The following is a 15,561-nucleotide window of genomic DNA, read 5'->3' on the forward strand; positions in this document are numbered from 1 at the left end:
TAAGACTCAGACTGCGGATTTCAGACGCAACCGCGTAAGGCGCGGCAGTACGGCTAAGGAAATTCCATCTTTAGCCAATAGGGCCTTGTCTAGCACTGTTTCCAGGAAAAGCGTGCTCGGATTGCAAAGCACCTCACGACAAAAAAAGACCAGTAAAGTGAGTTAAATATAAAGGGACATTCCAAGCGTTAGGTGAGATTAGTTTCAATCAAAAATGAATTTTTAATCAATATTCAAACGTGTTATTTTGTATATCAATTGTATAAATAACAAGAAGGGATTAATATATCCTTTTAAACTTTGCACGCTGCACAAAAACACAAAACACATTTACTCGCAATATATTCTAATACAGTTTCATTCGCTTGAAAAGAAACAAAAGATTTTGATTGCAATATACTTGCGTCTGCAGTTTGCTATTGAAACAGACGATTATCAGACGTGTACTTACACACGTTTAAGGCGAACTCAATATTTGAAAATTTGTGAAAATCAGTTTGAAGTAAAATTTTCAAAATTGTAAGACAGACGTGTGTTTATCATTTCCAACGTCACAAAATACTGATTTTTTAATGCGAACAAACTTTCATTTAAATATGTTAAACCACAGACATTAAAACTGCAAAGGAGCAACTCGATTACAAAAATAGTTTCTGAATTCCATTTTCATGAAAATGAGCAATTCACGTAAATTATATGATACTTCACTGAAACAATGTTTAACTTGTAAGTCAAAAAATGATCGACTTGATGTGGAATGAGCCTTATTGGAAAACACAAGCGTGTTTCTTCATTGTTTCAGTATATGCAAATGGGTCTGAGCCATACATCAGACGCTACCATCCGATGCTTATACCGTCTTTTCTATCGTTACTTAGTATTCTATCTGGCACTTGGAGACTGAAAAAACTGAGGTTTTACATTTTCTTCCTGTGATTCTTGCTTTTCTTTATTCGATTTAATTTAGTCAGCTTTTCGTGACAGCCTATACCTACCATTATACCTAAGCGTACACGTAGATAATACATAGATAATAGCAATAGATAATGAAAAATAAATAATAAATACATAGATAGATAATGTATTAATTAATTAAATGCTTCAGATAGAATATTTTAATTTTATAACAGGAGCGAAATGGGGCATTTTTATCAAGAAACAACTTGAAATTATATTATTGAGATATATATAATTTTATGTGCTAGATTAGGTTAGCTGCGTAGTAGCGATGCATGTATGTGAATATCATTGTGTGGAAGATTGTGTGCGCGCGGCGTCTCGAAAACAAAGGAATGTAAACTGTTGAGTTAACAGTCTGGTATGGAAGAAAGTGCTGAGACGCGTGCAAGTGTGTATCGATGAATATCACTGAAATCGATTATCAAATATAAATTCTAACTGCAAATTTAGTGTTCCTATACCATTATTTCGGCTATTAAGATCCAAAATTCGGAAGATATATTTAATTGATATTTTTAAATATACGTACAACTTACACGTAAACGCAAACATAGTAAGGAGAAAACAAAGAATAGAAGTGAAAGCTAGAAAAATTTGTTAAGAAATTGGTAGTTTCGTAACAACATATATACGTGGTTTTACAATAAAATGTCCTATCTATATTTAAAGGTAGGGCTATCTAATTTACGATACTTTGTAATAGAACATTATAAATTGGTAAAGACATCTAAAAAACAATTAGAGTAAATAAATCATGCTGTTTCTAGATCCCTATAAGCTGCATAAGATTTTCTAACTTTGTTTAAAAGGTAAAAATATGAAGAACTTTGTATGCTTCAAATAGTGGGCAAAAATAACAATTATTCGCAAAATTTAGAGAAGTTATTTAAAAAAAAAAGTTAACTCTTCTTGGCAATAAAAAAACCTACTAAATTATAAAAGATGTTTTGAAAAAATTAAGTGATTAAAAAATCAATAATTTGTGAGTGTTCTGATTAGAAATAATTATTACAAATGTTCTATGATCTCTACGATTACCGATAACTATTATTAACGATAAACATTGTTTTTGGTTATCCATAACCATTAGTGTAATGTAATTTTTAGTTATTGGTAATCATTATGTGACGAAGGTTGTAACTAAAGAAGTTTGAGTAATTATATTGATTATTTCTGATCAAGACAATTTAAAATAATTGTAAGATGCTAACGTTTATACTATAACTTTGTAAATTTGGGTTACAAATGGCATAGTCCCTGATTTGAAGATATTTTAAAAAATGAAAAAATGCTAGGCAGAACATTTCAATTAATCGTAAGAAGCGCAGTATAAGAAATTTGGTCTTAAAGTTCGTTTTCTTTTCTTCTTTAGAGAGAATCCAAGAATGTGCTGTGTGGAAATACCTGAAGCCCTTTGCAACGCACCTGGAATCGCGTTAGTCACGGCCAATGTAAGGAAGCAAGAGGGTGGCACTTAGGGTGGAAGAAAAATCGGAAACCACTGTGATTACTACGGAAATGGATGGAGTTAAAAAGACAAGAAAATCGAAAATTGTCCCAAGGATACGTCTGTTAGTTTCTAATTGAGGGTACTTTCCCAATTGTTTCGCAAAAGGTAATGTTGATAGTAACTGCTGGTAAATATGCATTTATATCCATAAATGAATATTCGTGAGATTACAGAAATTAGGTAATAATGGTTGTAAGTTGAGTTTATAATATTTACTGATCGTTTTGAAGCATTTACGGAACATTTTAGAGCACTGGGCAATAAAATTTAATCATAATGCAGATCCGAAGAAAATCATGTTGAATTTCTGAAAAATGGTATCTAAATATGTAGATCTGAAGAAAATTGTGGTAAATTTCTGAAGGATACCTAGTATAAATTTATTGCACAGAATATCGTGTAATTATCGTGTAAATGGATGTAATTAGATGATGTTGATTGTAAAGATTTTGTAAGTTTCACTGAATATTTTGCAGGAGAGAGCACAATGATAAGAATCAAGATCTGTGTGCAGCTAATGCAATTTGTACTTGCACTGACATGGAAAGAAGAATAGACAATATAAGATAATATTTTTTCGTTTGAAGCATCATTTTCCAAGGTAATTGGGTTTAAACTTTATACTTTATGTAAAGTATAACATATTTTGCTTGACTAATTAATTTCCCTTTTTTATTTATTTATTAAGTTTAGGCTGTACTACAGAAAAATGCGTCTACTCCAAAATGAAGTGTAATCGCAACATAAATTATATTAAAGCTTTTTGCAAATATCTTGGAAATTAAAGCCAAGTAGCGATAACGTGTATAAAAAAAAAAGTTGTCCAGAATGATGACCTTGACAACACATCTCAAAATCATGAAAATCGGTGAGGTGTGCCCATTTGTATGTAATTACTTAAATAAGTTTTATATTTACATATTGAAAAATAACACGATGTATATCTCAATCTTTACCATTTATTTATTAATAATATTAACAAGAACACCATTATTGTTGACAAAACAACAACGTATGATTCGTATTATTCATTTCGATAATGTATTATTATTCAAGGCTCGAACAATTTCTCTAAATAGTATAACAAGAATATATATCAGCAAATGATACAATGTAGCTTTGTAAATTTGGACGGTAATACGACTGAAAATTGGGTTGAAGAGGCAAAAACTTACGGTTGTTTGAAACCGACAACGTATCTAGATATGCGTGCGTTCAACTGCATGCACTCGACAAATTTCATCGATTAATTCCAAAACTAAACGTAATATTGGAATTATAACTGGGAACAATGTTTCCAACAACTAAAACAATCTAAAACAACCTTTAAACGCTGGATTTTCAAAAAAATGGGCCTAATACAAAATCACTTTTTTCGTGACAAATCATTATTTGTTTGGAACAATCTAGGACAAATGTAGAACAACTTGGAACAACAACAAAAATTTCGAGAATTAAAAAATGGCGTACTAACTACATAATACTGAATTTATCTTATCTAAAAATCTGCCTTCCCAAAATACCTGATACGTAAAATAATGCATATAAGTTTTTGTTACTATAATTGTATAACTATTTCGGAACATTTAATTAATGTAAAGCGAAGTATACTTGATAGCATCGAAGTAGAATTAGTTTAATGATAGCAATACTGAGCATTGGATAATTCATAGGAATAAATAAATATTAGAATTTTATTTAGAAATATAAAACCTTTATATTTGGCGTTGTTTGTGAAAACATTCGTTAAAGATACGTTCGTTCGCTGATTAACACTGGAACTACCGATAGTTGGTCTTTAAAAAATACGTAATAATAGAATATTTTTATACTTTTCGATTTATTACTTTCTTGCAGAAGCAATTCCATGTTATGTAGTAGATTTTTGGTATTATTGATCCATCTGGGACCATAATCTCTAAACGAGAGTCGACACGTTTATAAAATTGTAGAACCAGTCCTTTTCACTGCAGTCGTCATATCGAATCTGGTCCGATCGAATCGAACTGATATCGTCATATCGAATGATGCGCGGTAAAAATTTGAAAAACGCCTGGCAAGTTGTAGAAAACGAGGAAACTGGTTAATTGGGGTTCTGTGGCGGCACGGGCCACGGAACTTTTCAACGGCTCCGGATGCAAAGCGCGACGCCGCCAAAGCGCAACACCGACGTGCCCAATGTACCATCGATATCTTCACACTCTTTCCGCCGAATTCTCGGAAGAGCATACACGTGCCAGCACTGGGCTACGATATCGATGGGCTACGAAGGGAAGAATCTGCGCGATCCGAAACAAAAGCACAGGCGATCTGTCTTACGCCATTAAATGTGTAACTCCTCGGTACTATTTGCATAGCAACGCGTCGAATGATCTCTCGGTGTCTATCGTTATTTGTTAGTTGTTACCAGTTGTCTGTTAAGTGTAATTGTTAATTGTTAATTGTTAACTCTGATTGTTGATTAGTTCTAAATAAACTATTGTTCGTTAAAAACACCAAGAGTAGTTCCTTACGCACCTATCACCATACCACTTCAGTTCGATAAACAGATTGCAGCACTCTTTTACACTCTGACAAGTACCAATCATTTTGACTGGTATTGGTATAAATAGCCTCGATAGAAAATTATTTTCAGTTTGAATACATAAAAAACAAAATAAAATTCATTATATTATTCTTTCAGTTATCGTTGCGAAAGTCATTACATCGTTGCGGAAAAAATATAACATGTAGTAGGAATTTTAAAATAAAATTGTAAAACCAGTGAATTTCACTGGCGTGGTAGTGCTAGTGTTAAATAATAGGTTCATTCATTGTACGATAATTAAAAATGTACAACAAGAATCCTTTTAGCTAATTTATTTAATTAGATTACAAATTCCTTAAATTAAGGACATTTCTCTTCATTTTGATAATAATGCCGTATAATAAAAGAATCTTCTTTTCTTACTTCTTCTTTACCTGCAACACTAGAACAAACCAGAACGAAACTATGAAAAGTGGAACGCGCATATAAGACTGATTTTGCTCTTGCATCGATGTCGTTTGTCGGCCCGTGTTCCAATTTTCAAATTTTTGTTCTGGGTTGTTCTAGTGATGTAAGCGATGTAGTGTATGTGTTCCAAAGAAGAACCTTTTACCGTAATACTATTCTATATAAAATCAAAATATTCACTATGAAGACATTCACTTTTTTGGAATTATTTCTGAAATCTTCTGAGATAAATCATTATTCGTTTGGAACGATACGAGATTTAAAAAATTAGATGCTAACTTCGTACAGGCGAAAAGCTTGCAGTTTATTTTTACGATCATTTTTACGTCACCTTAAAAGTTCAAGACATTGTATATTATGTCACGTGTTTATTCTTCGTCCCATTGGATCTTTAGAAAGTTGCACGAATAGTTTTCGTGAAACGGTCTCATATCAACAAAATAGCTACGAATGAAGACTGTAAACAAATATGTTTGATCGACAGATTGAAAATTTAAACAAATTTCCTGTTGCTTCAAATGTCCTAATTTTAATGTTAACGTTACTCTTGCTTCTTTAACACGTTGACTGCCACGCGTGTTTTCAAAGAAATCTCCGTCAGGCCACGCGTACAGCAGTACCAAGCGTTCTCTGCTAGGTGCTCCCATCGATATTTTAGTACTGCGAATCGCTCAAGCTGTGGTCTCAAGAATGATCTTTCGTTTCGTTTGTTCGCAACGTTAAAACCACTAGCTGTTGTCGAATATAACGAAGGAAAGTGTGGTATAGATTATTCCGACCAAATGCTTTCTTATGCCACCACAATTAGAAAAGGAATCAAATGGTACAGAAAACTTGGCATTCGATTCCTTCTGAGAATTTCTGTTGTAAACGCTTTGACGGTTTAGAAAATTGCAACAAGGAAAAATATAAATATTAGAATATTTAGACAATTATTAGTTGCAAAATTATTGTGGTTGTCTGAAAATACAAAAAATCCTTGTCTTCGACGGAGTCAGCATAATATCGCCATTCGCAAAAATTATTCCGGAAGAAGCATTAGACGCGCATGCAAACTATCTATGTTATGCAAATAAAAGACGTCGAGTGGACCGAACAATGGCACAAAAGAATTTGAGGAAAACAACAACTTATTGACCAAATTGTCCCGACCAACCTCAGCTACGTATAGAATGCTTCAAGGTTTTACATTCTAAATAATTTTTTAATGAACCATTTTCGTATTTTTATTTTATAACAATTCAACAGTTTTATTATTATGGAATATCTTTTCAAATACCTACGACGATCCTTCGCAAGTAGTCAAATAAGCGACACCCTAATATGGGTTACGTGGCTTGACCAGAAACTTTGCTGACACCCGAATACGGCTGTCGTGGCGGTCAACGTGTTAAATACTATAAGCAAATTTTACTTTATGTATAAAAGGCAAGCCATTTTAGATCAAAATAGATAATAATTCAATTATTACTATAGAAATCAGAATTATAGTGGTTTTTGTTTATTATATAGATTTATTTATTACGATTGAAATAGAGAACTATAACTATTTAAATAGAACTTAATGTAGTAAGTAATGCGATACAACTAAGGACAACTAAATTGATAGTTCACAACTCAACTTACGACTTACAACTAACAGCCCATAACTTATGAGCAACGATTGACCCGCAACTACTCGCAGCTTACTCGCAACTGCCACTAGTCACAACTCAGTCATAACTCTAACTACGAGTATTGAATACTACTGAGCACTGACCCTTCTCTTCACCAACACTTCCTTCTTATACCAGAGTTTTTGGTATTACTACAACGCATACGTGTTTTACAACTGTCGACTCAAGATGGTCACGTACACCTTTCTTAACACGTTGAATGCCACGCCAATTTTCCAAGCTTTCGCCGTGGCGCCACGATGAGTCTTTTATTACGCGATACACATAATGTTGAAATGTTACCTACAAGAGATAAGTTACAGTGTACAATCATCAATTTCACTCGATTCACTTATTTTTACGATTATCAATTATCTCATATTGTTTCTTCGCGTTGTTAAATAATTGTTCTATGTTGTTACGTCTGGGGTCCTGCCTCAATATCAATATTGTTGTAAGTTTCCCATTGCTCTTTACGACAGTCTACTATAATTTCTTTAGCCCTTTTATTGTTGAAAATTTTGGATCTTAATTGCCGAAATAATGGTATAGGAACACTAAATTTACACTTAGAATATATATTAGAATAGTTATATATTTATTTGATAAACGATTTCAAAGATATTCATCGATACACACTTGCACGCGTCTCACCTTCTTCCATATCAAACTGTTGATTGAACAATTTACATTCCTTTGTTTTCTTTTTTTTTTTTAATTTAATTTAAATTTTTAATTCATTTAAATTTGGAAGGAACGTTTATCGTGGATTTAATATTTTTAATACGTTCAATATCAGTGTTATGTTAATGGATATTTTCTTAAGATCTAAAGTATGATATTAAAATAATTTAATTTACATTAAATTATTATTATATAAATTATCTTACGGTTGATATCGTACGTGATAAGGATCACGAAAGAGTATGTAATTTGGTATAGCCTTTACCACAAGAAGTATTTCAACCTGAAAAAGTTGTGTAACTCATTTTCGTTGATCCGAGGTCTTATTCAAAAGATATTATTTTTTAAAACTGTTGCCTGTTATTTAATAACAATTGTGTCACTATTACCGCAAACTTTTCAATTTTACATAACATAACGCAAAAAAATAGAAATAAACAATGAGTAATTTACTTATATATTATTTCTACAAAATCTGTATAAAACTCTAAACATTTATACAACTTTATTTTTTACACTAATCCTATTACATTCATCAAATTCATCGTTATCTCAAACTTTTTATTTGTTTTTGCAATATATTTTTTGTAAAATTACGAAATACATTTATTAGGTCAGGAGCACAATTACATATACTTATTTTCATTAAATTGATTTAAGTGTAATTAGCTATACATAGTATATGTAGCTATGCATATTAAAGATGTTGCAAACACTGTTTTTTAATTTACATTGGAATCGATTATCATTTATGTCATCTTTTTGCAATACATGAATTTTGTTTTCTAAAAATGGTAAATCCTAATGATAAATCGTATTTGATTATGAGATCACATGCGCATTTTTGCACCTATTGAACACTTCAAAAATGTCGATTATTATAATATTAAATATATCCTTGATTGCTTGTACACTTCCATAGATTTATGGCTTTAATTTTTTCGAATGTAGCCACTACATAATTTAAAAATAAAAAATTAACCAAAACAACCTCCGTATGTGTTCTTCAGTTACGTGCAAGTTATACGAATGCGATGACCAATGACATATTATTTGGCGTGTCAATGTAATAACAGTGCGATAAGAAAGAAAAACGTGTAATAAGAGACCCAGAGAAAAATTATATCGTGTTTTTAACATGTACTTATACCAAAATGTTATCATCTTTTATTCCAACAAAAAATGGCAAGTCTGCAAAAAAAGCGTGTTTTCCAATAGTAGAAACACGTGCTCTACAATGTATCTGCTGACGATGTAACATGAAATGATCTCAAGCTTTGATTACGCGCGTGAATTATAAAACCTGACTCTGTCTACACGTTAAAATACGTAGAACACGTTTCTGTACGGGCTGTTCAGCTTGTTCTTTACAAGACGATCGAATTGCTCTCATAGACCACTGTAATTAGATCGCCCAATGCTACTTTTCAAGCTGCTTTGCTTCTAAATTTGCTGCTGAACGAAGCCATGATTTAAAACAATTTAATCAGCGTTATGATATCTAGTGCCCAATAACCTATATATATATTTACTTTAGGGTTTGCACAGCCCTTTTAACAAGACTAGTGTCGTTTTATCATTCAAAATGATAAATTCTCTAATATATATGTCGGGTTCACAATATGGTTAGAGTTAGAGGCGTGAAACGAATCCTCATTTGGACTACACATTGTCGCTATGCAATGGAGAAGATATTGACTAGTGCAAATACGACTATTGCAGAATTTGACAAGTAACCGCGGTAATCAGACACTCGAGAAGCTAATGACAATGATCCTAGGTCCAACAACGAATCCGCGGTCAACGGGGTAACAGAATGTGCTTTCTTCCAAAGTCTAAGTCGAACACAACTTACTTGTCCACAATTCAAGTGTAACTCAACTAACTCGTCCACAGTACAAGCAGAACTCAACTAACTAACTCAGTCCAAGTGGAATTGCGCTTATATACTCTTCTCTGTACCTCTCGGGTCAACTATATTTTTAGGGAGAGCTATACAACTACTGCATACCTTTGTTAGGTAAAAACGCCCTCCCGTGACCGTGGCTACGTTTAGCGACCAGTTGTGTCACCTCGAGTCCAAACCCACTGTTACAAATCTCGAGCAAACATAATCCGATTAAATCATAAACAACTACTTCTAAGTTTTATTATTTAAGCACAGCTATGATACAAAGTTTAGACTAAAGTATTGGGGATCTTCCCAAAAATTGCAAAAGCAAGGCCCCGATGTCCTTTCATCTCCGACATATATATATCTTTGAGTTAGGTTTAGTTCATTTCTTAAAAAACATATACTGCCTGTTATAAAAGAAAGAAAGAAGTTTAAAAGAAACAAATTGCCTTAGTGGCATCGAAAAGCACAACATTATGAAAATACCACAAACGTTTCACTTATGCAATTTCGTTATGTAATTACGAAGGAATTACAGGGAAGAAATAAGTGTGGCTTGCAACATCCAAGCAACAAATGCTTTCTCCTCGAGCGTAAAGCTGAACGCGATGTGACATGGAGTACAGACAGGAGAAGTCTCTCGTAATTAAACGATTGTGAGAACGTAGTCGGTCGATTCACGAAAGAACACTCGGTTAACGCATCAACCGCTAGTTTCAGACTTTCTCATTTACTACTGTAAGAAAAAAAGGTTGAGCGAGTTGTGCTTTCGTCCACCTTTTATGAAACTACCTATGATTAGAGAGTCAGTGACATTGGTCATTTGATTTTTATTCATTTATTTTCACACGCAAATTTTAAAGTTATTTAGGGAGAATTATCAGTGTTTAAGAAGGAATAAAAAGTATGGCTATGGTTTTTTGATGGAGAAGGTCATAATAAGCCTTTAAAAAATTCGAAAAAATAACATCAGGTTGCACTTATTTTCGCAAAGGTGAAACTTAATATAACAATCGATAGTATCATGAAAGTCACATCAGTACAACGGTATTAGGTCGTGGAAAAAGTTTCTTTCGTTTCGTAAGGTAAACAACAATTTCTGTTTTATATTATTTTATTGAATTAGGTATGATCCATTTCGTTATATTTCTATTATTATGTTCGTGCATAATTCAATAAACTAATATAAAACAAAAAACATTGTGCGTCCATTATTTCCTTGTAAAACGAAAGAAACTTCTCGGACAACCTAACAGTAATATGCGATTGGTCCACTTCGGGACGTATTGGATTGGCAACTAAGCGATGTTTAAGGTCATTACTACCTAATGACAAAATCCGCAATCACTTAATAGCCAACCCAATACATAAGTACGAGGCTATGGTCGAGATAGCCTGGACAATTATATAAATAGAACAGCGGACACCTTGCCGATTTCAATAAGCTTGAAATATATTGTCAACGCCAACATTTTGAACAATTTTTGACCTATAAATGTAACCGCAACTCGAATCCTATTTACGAGATATTCATAAAAATCTTTAATTACATTTAGTTTCCTTACACTTCATCCGGGTATCGAGGTGGTTGTATTTTTATATAAACTAAACTAGCTCGATCTAAATTTGACAGATCAATGCTAATTATTTTTAATATAATTAAAAAAAAGGAAGCAAAGAAGAAAGAGGATAGATAAATTGGAGTACATACTGAGAAGAGGCGGAGAAGAGGAAGAGAGAATAAAGCTGTTATCTGTGCGGGTAAATTCGGTAACCTGTATAAAAATAGTGCACCACTTCTTAAACTTCGAATATTTGTTGCCACTTCAATTTGTCAAAGTATCAAATTCTACGTTTGTCCTACATTCTTCCAAAAAAATAGTGATTTGTCTTGAAAGATTCCAGAAATAATCTCCAAATAAGTGAATTTTTTTATTTTATGTATAATAGCATATAGTAAAATGTTATTTGAAACACATATCTACACCTCTAGAACAAACCAGAACAAAAATTTGGAAACCGGAATGCGAATACAAGGATGATTTTACTTTCGCGTTGTCGTCGACGAGTGGCGATTTGAGAAATAAAAGAAGACAGATGTATTGGCTAACTAGTCGAAACTCTAAACTCGGCATAGGAAATAAGCTTAAAATCTATAAAACGATAATAAAACCAATTTAGACGTACGGAATACCGCTGTTGGGGACAGCAGCAACGAGCCACATAAATAAACTAGAGTCGCTATAATCGAAGATACTGAGAACAATAGTCAACGTCCCATGGTATGTCAGAAACGAGAATATACGCAGACTTAAAAATACCAATGGTCGAAGAAGAAATCGGTAGATACGCAAAAAAATGCAAGGAAAGAACGGCAACACGTCCAAACCAGGTGGCTGCCGAAGCGAGCAAAACTCTCATAGAAAGAAGACTAAGAGGAAAACAGCCCACTGACCTCACTAAAGAAACATAATAGTCAAACTCGAAGATGGTATCCCGCTGGGAGTAGCCATCCACATGTTATTTAGCAATTAGGTTAGAAAAATTTACCAAATGTTCAGCTGGACAAATTGTAAAGTACAAATTAAATAATAAAAAAAAATTCTAAGTTCTAGATGGTTGGAGAAGTCGCCCGGCGCCACTCACCCAATTTAACGTCGGATTTCTTCAACCGAACCGTCGGTCAACGACGACGGTCGTACGCAGCTGCGTTTGAAGCACTCTTAAACCCGAATCAAATGGACGACATTTATATCGTCTGTCTGGGCCAATCGCATAGTGGTACCAGTTGCGATATACACACCCGTCGCTTGTATTAATACACATACAACTTGTAATAAACATGTGAAAATTCCGCTAACGGAAATGTAGGGCTATGTTGGCTAATAAAAACCCCTTTTATTCGTGTATCTTAAGGGTCGATGCAGATGAGCGATATTTTATCCTAAGACATCGTTCCAGTGCCGTTGGAAAAGCAAAGAAATAAATAAAGTTCTCCTGTTTCAAAAAAGAAGGATGCATACATATGTATTTTCTTGTTCTTCCAACCCATTGCCGTTGCGGTCGTTTGTTGCAAATTCGATCGTTTGCATCGGACTTAAATCTTGAGCTTAAAATCTTCTGTTACAAATTATTAATTAGACCTATTCATAACTTATGCTAATCCCATACGTTATAAAATCTCTGCCAATGCGATGGAAAACGCAAGGCTAGGCATCTTGAAAATAAGTGCATTAGAAGAGGCAGGAATTCTTTTAGAACGGCCTTCTCTTACTACAAGAAATATAACAGCAGCAAAAATATATTATTAAGAGCTTCGCAATAGATTTAATAATAATGATTTAATCCAAACAATGATTTAATTAAGGGAATTATTTGCCTTCACTACTTGTATTTTGAGAGGGCTATGAGAAATTGCCACATTAAGAATCAAATACTTTCCAATCAGCTCGGCATACAGAGGAGCACAAATTATTAGCAGCGGACTGAGAAAGTTTCTTATTACAAGAAACATACAACATTTATTAGAAGAATACAACAGGCAAGCGGCCAGCCCCTCCCTTGCGTGTGGCGTGGATGTACTTTCTGGGAGTACACTTGGTTAAACGTGCTTCGTGTTAAGCACACAGGGGCCCGACGATCAACTCGCACAACACTGGTCTACCGTCGTCTTGCCCGTGGAGGTTTTAGCCGGTAAGAATCCGGCACTACCTTCTGCCCACCTGCGTAAGGGTGGTAAGAAGAGGTGTCTATGAAGATTTCCTCCACGTAAAAAAAAAAATTTTTTTTGTAGTATGAGAGGAGAGACGTTTAACACTCTATTAAATAAGGGTAGAACACATATATAGATGGTAAGGCACTGTCGCCTTTCGGCGGCACTTGGCAGATCTTTTTGGAAGGACCGCTTCCGAAAAACGCAGGTGCTAATAATTTTTTCTCACTAGCGAATAATCTTTATCAAACTTTCTTTGTGACAAATGATCTTTACATCCTTTTGAGCATTGGATTTCGAACGATATATTAGACGCGAATCTAGATGTTTGATCCATTGACATCATGTAATCAAAAACGAAATAGATAAAAAAATTTGATATGCAACTGACAAAATTTACACCATTAATTATCAAATTCCAAACTTGTGAAATATAATCATAGGCAAAACTTGGATACATACTGATGGTTAGAAAGTGGCGCCTACCGACATTCTGGATCAAATTCAGTAAACATATTTCTTTGAATTTTTTCGAAAGTTTCTATTTGTAAATTGGTTAATTAATTATTTTGTTTTATTTTATTTATATTATCACATATTACTTTATTTCCTTTTATATTATTTCATGTTTTTTTATCTCATTTATTTATTTTATTTCATCAACGTAATTTTCGTATGCCCTAAGAAAGCATAAAAGAATCAATGCAAATATCGTAATTAAATATAAGAAATTATACTCTGCGAGTACTCGAATTTTAAAGCCATTGAATTGGATTCATTATAACTAATATTTTATTGATCTGCGGCATTTCAGTCAATATCACACGTTTATGTTATTATTATTATTATATTATATTATTATATAGTTATTGTTATATTAAAGCTGTTTTGTGAATACACGCTAAAAAAGGTACATGTTATACAGTTGTTTATGGAAATCGTTACAAAGTCACGTAGTATCTAAACACCCGACGCAACACTTAAAACTCGTTCGTTTTAAATATAAATTCCTAAATTCCTAATTAATTTGGATCATTTATCAATTTTATCTTACTCATAATTATTTCTATCTTATTTAAAAAGAAAGAGAAACTATAATATAAGATTATTAAAAAATATGCTGCATAATTTCAGGCTGCATCAAACAACTGTTTTTAAATATAAATTCCTAAATTAATATATTAAATTTGACTAATTTAAACCATAATACGGATTCTTGTAAACCAAAAACAATTGTATGGCGTACGCAAATGAATATACATAATGTTTTTAAAGTAGCAATGGTGAAAGAAGCTATAACCGAAGTTTTCGAGAAATTTTTTAAGAGAAGAGCAGAACACCAAGTCGATGAACGTAAAAATGAGAGAAATTAAAAAATGCTTTGCTCAATTAATAAAATGCAAAATTTAAATAATAAAATAAATGATTGGTATAATATGAAGTTACAAATATCGATCAGCTTTTCATTTCCTATTTAATTGAAAATTTAATGAAAGATTACATTCATTAAGAATGTTTTCTAGAAGCAAAAGATTTAATTACGAATAATATGTTTTCAGTTCCAAAGTTATTATAAAAAGGAGGAAGTAGAAAATGTATAAAAAGTCCCCTTACTACTGTAATTGAAAAAATGTTCACAAGAAACCAAGAAACAATTTGAAAAGAAAAGAGATAGCAAATTTTTTAAACACTATATCTAATCTTTTTTCCAAGCATAAGGGAAAAATCAATAAAGATAAAGATATTAATTTATACTATAAAAGCAGTGCACACATACACACAGTAAATAGAATACAATAAAACTTCAAATGAATAGAATCAACAACTTTTCTATTTTGTTTATCGCATTTTGTATATTAGCGACTAATTATATATATAATTAATTATAATTATAATATATAATGTGTAATATATAATATATAATAATCATAATATATAATATAATATAATAAATAAAATATATAATAATCTAATTATATATATAATGGCATGATGAAACAGTCCGGTTTTTTAAACGCATATAACTCTCTCCGTTTTTTAAAATTCATGAAAAATTTTCAATATTTCAGCCTCGTTTATTTAAATATCGTTCGTCTCCGTAAATGCACAAAAACATGTAGGTACTTTGCTCTAAATTATCATCATGCAATC

The 15,561-nt window shown here is 32.5% G+C and overlaps 1 protein-coding gene and 1 non-coding gene across 2 annotated transcripts in view; one reads left to right on the top strand and one right to left on the bottom strand.

The window, feature by feature from the left end:
• LOC117211777 overlaps positions 1-15,561 on the bottom strand; it is a 377,618-nt gene that overhangs the window by 301,236 nt on the left and 60,821 nt on the right. The gene's annotated exons all lie outside the window — the stretch shown is intronic.
• On the top strand, positions 13,486-13,592 carry LOC117211780. Its single transcript, XR_004488327.1, has one exon. It is a non-coding gene; the product is annotated as a U6atac minor spliceosomal RNA (small nuclear RNA).

This window comes from Bombus bifarius, unplaced genomic scaffold, assembly GCF_011952205.1.
Source record: "Bombus bifarius isolate JDL3187 unplaced genomic scaffold, Bbif_JDL3187 scf7180000008243, whole genome shotgun sequence".
Lineage (NCBI taxonomy): Eukaryota > Metazoa > Arthropoda > Insecta > Hymenoptera > Apidae > Bombus > Bombus bifarius.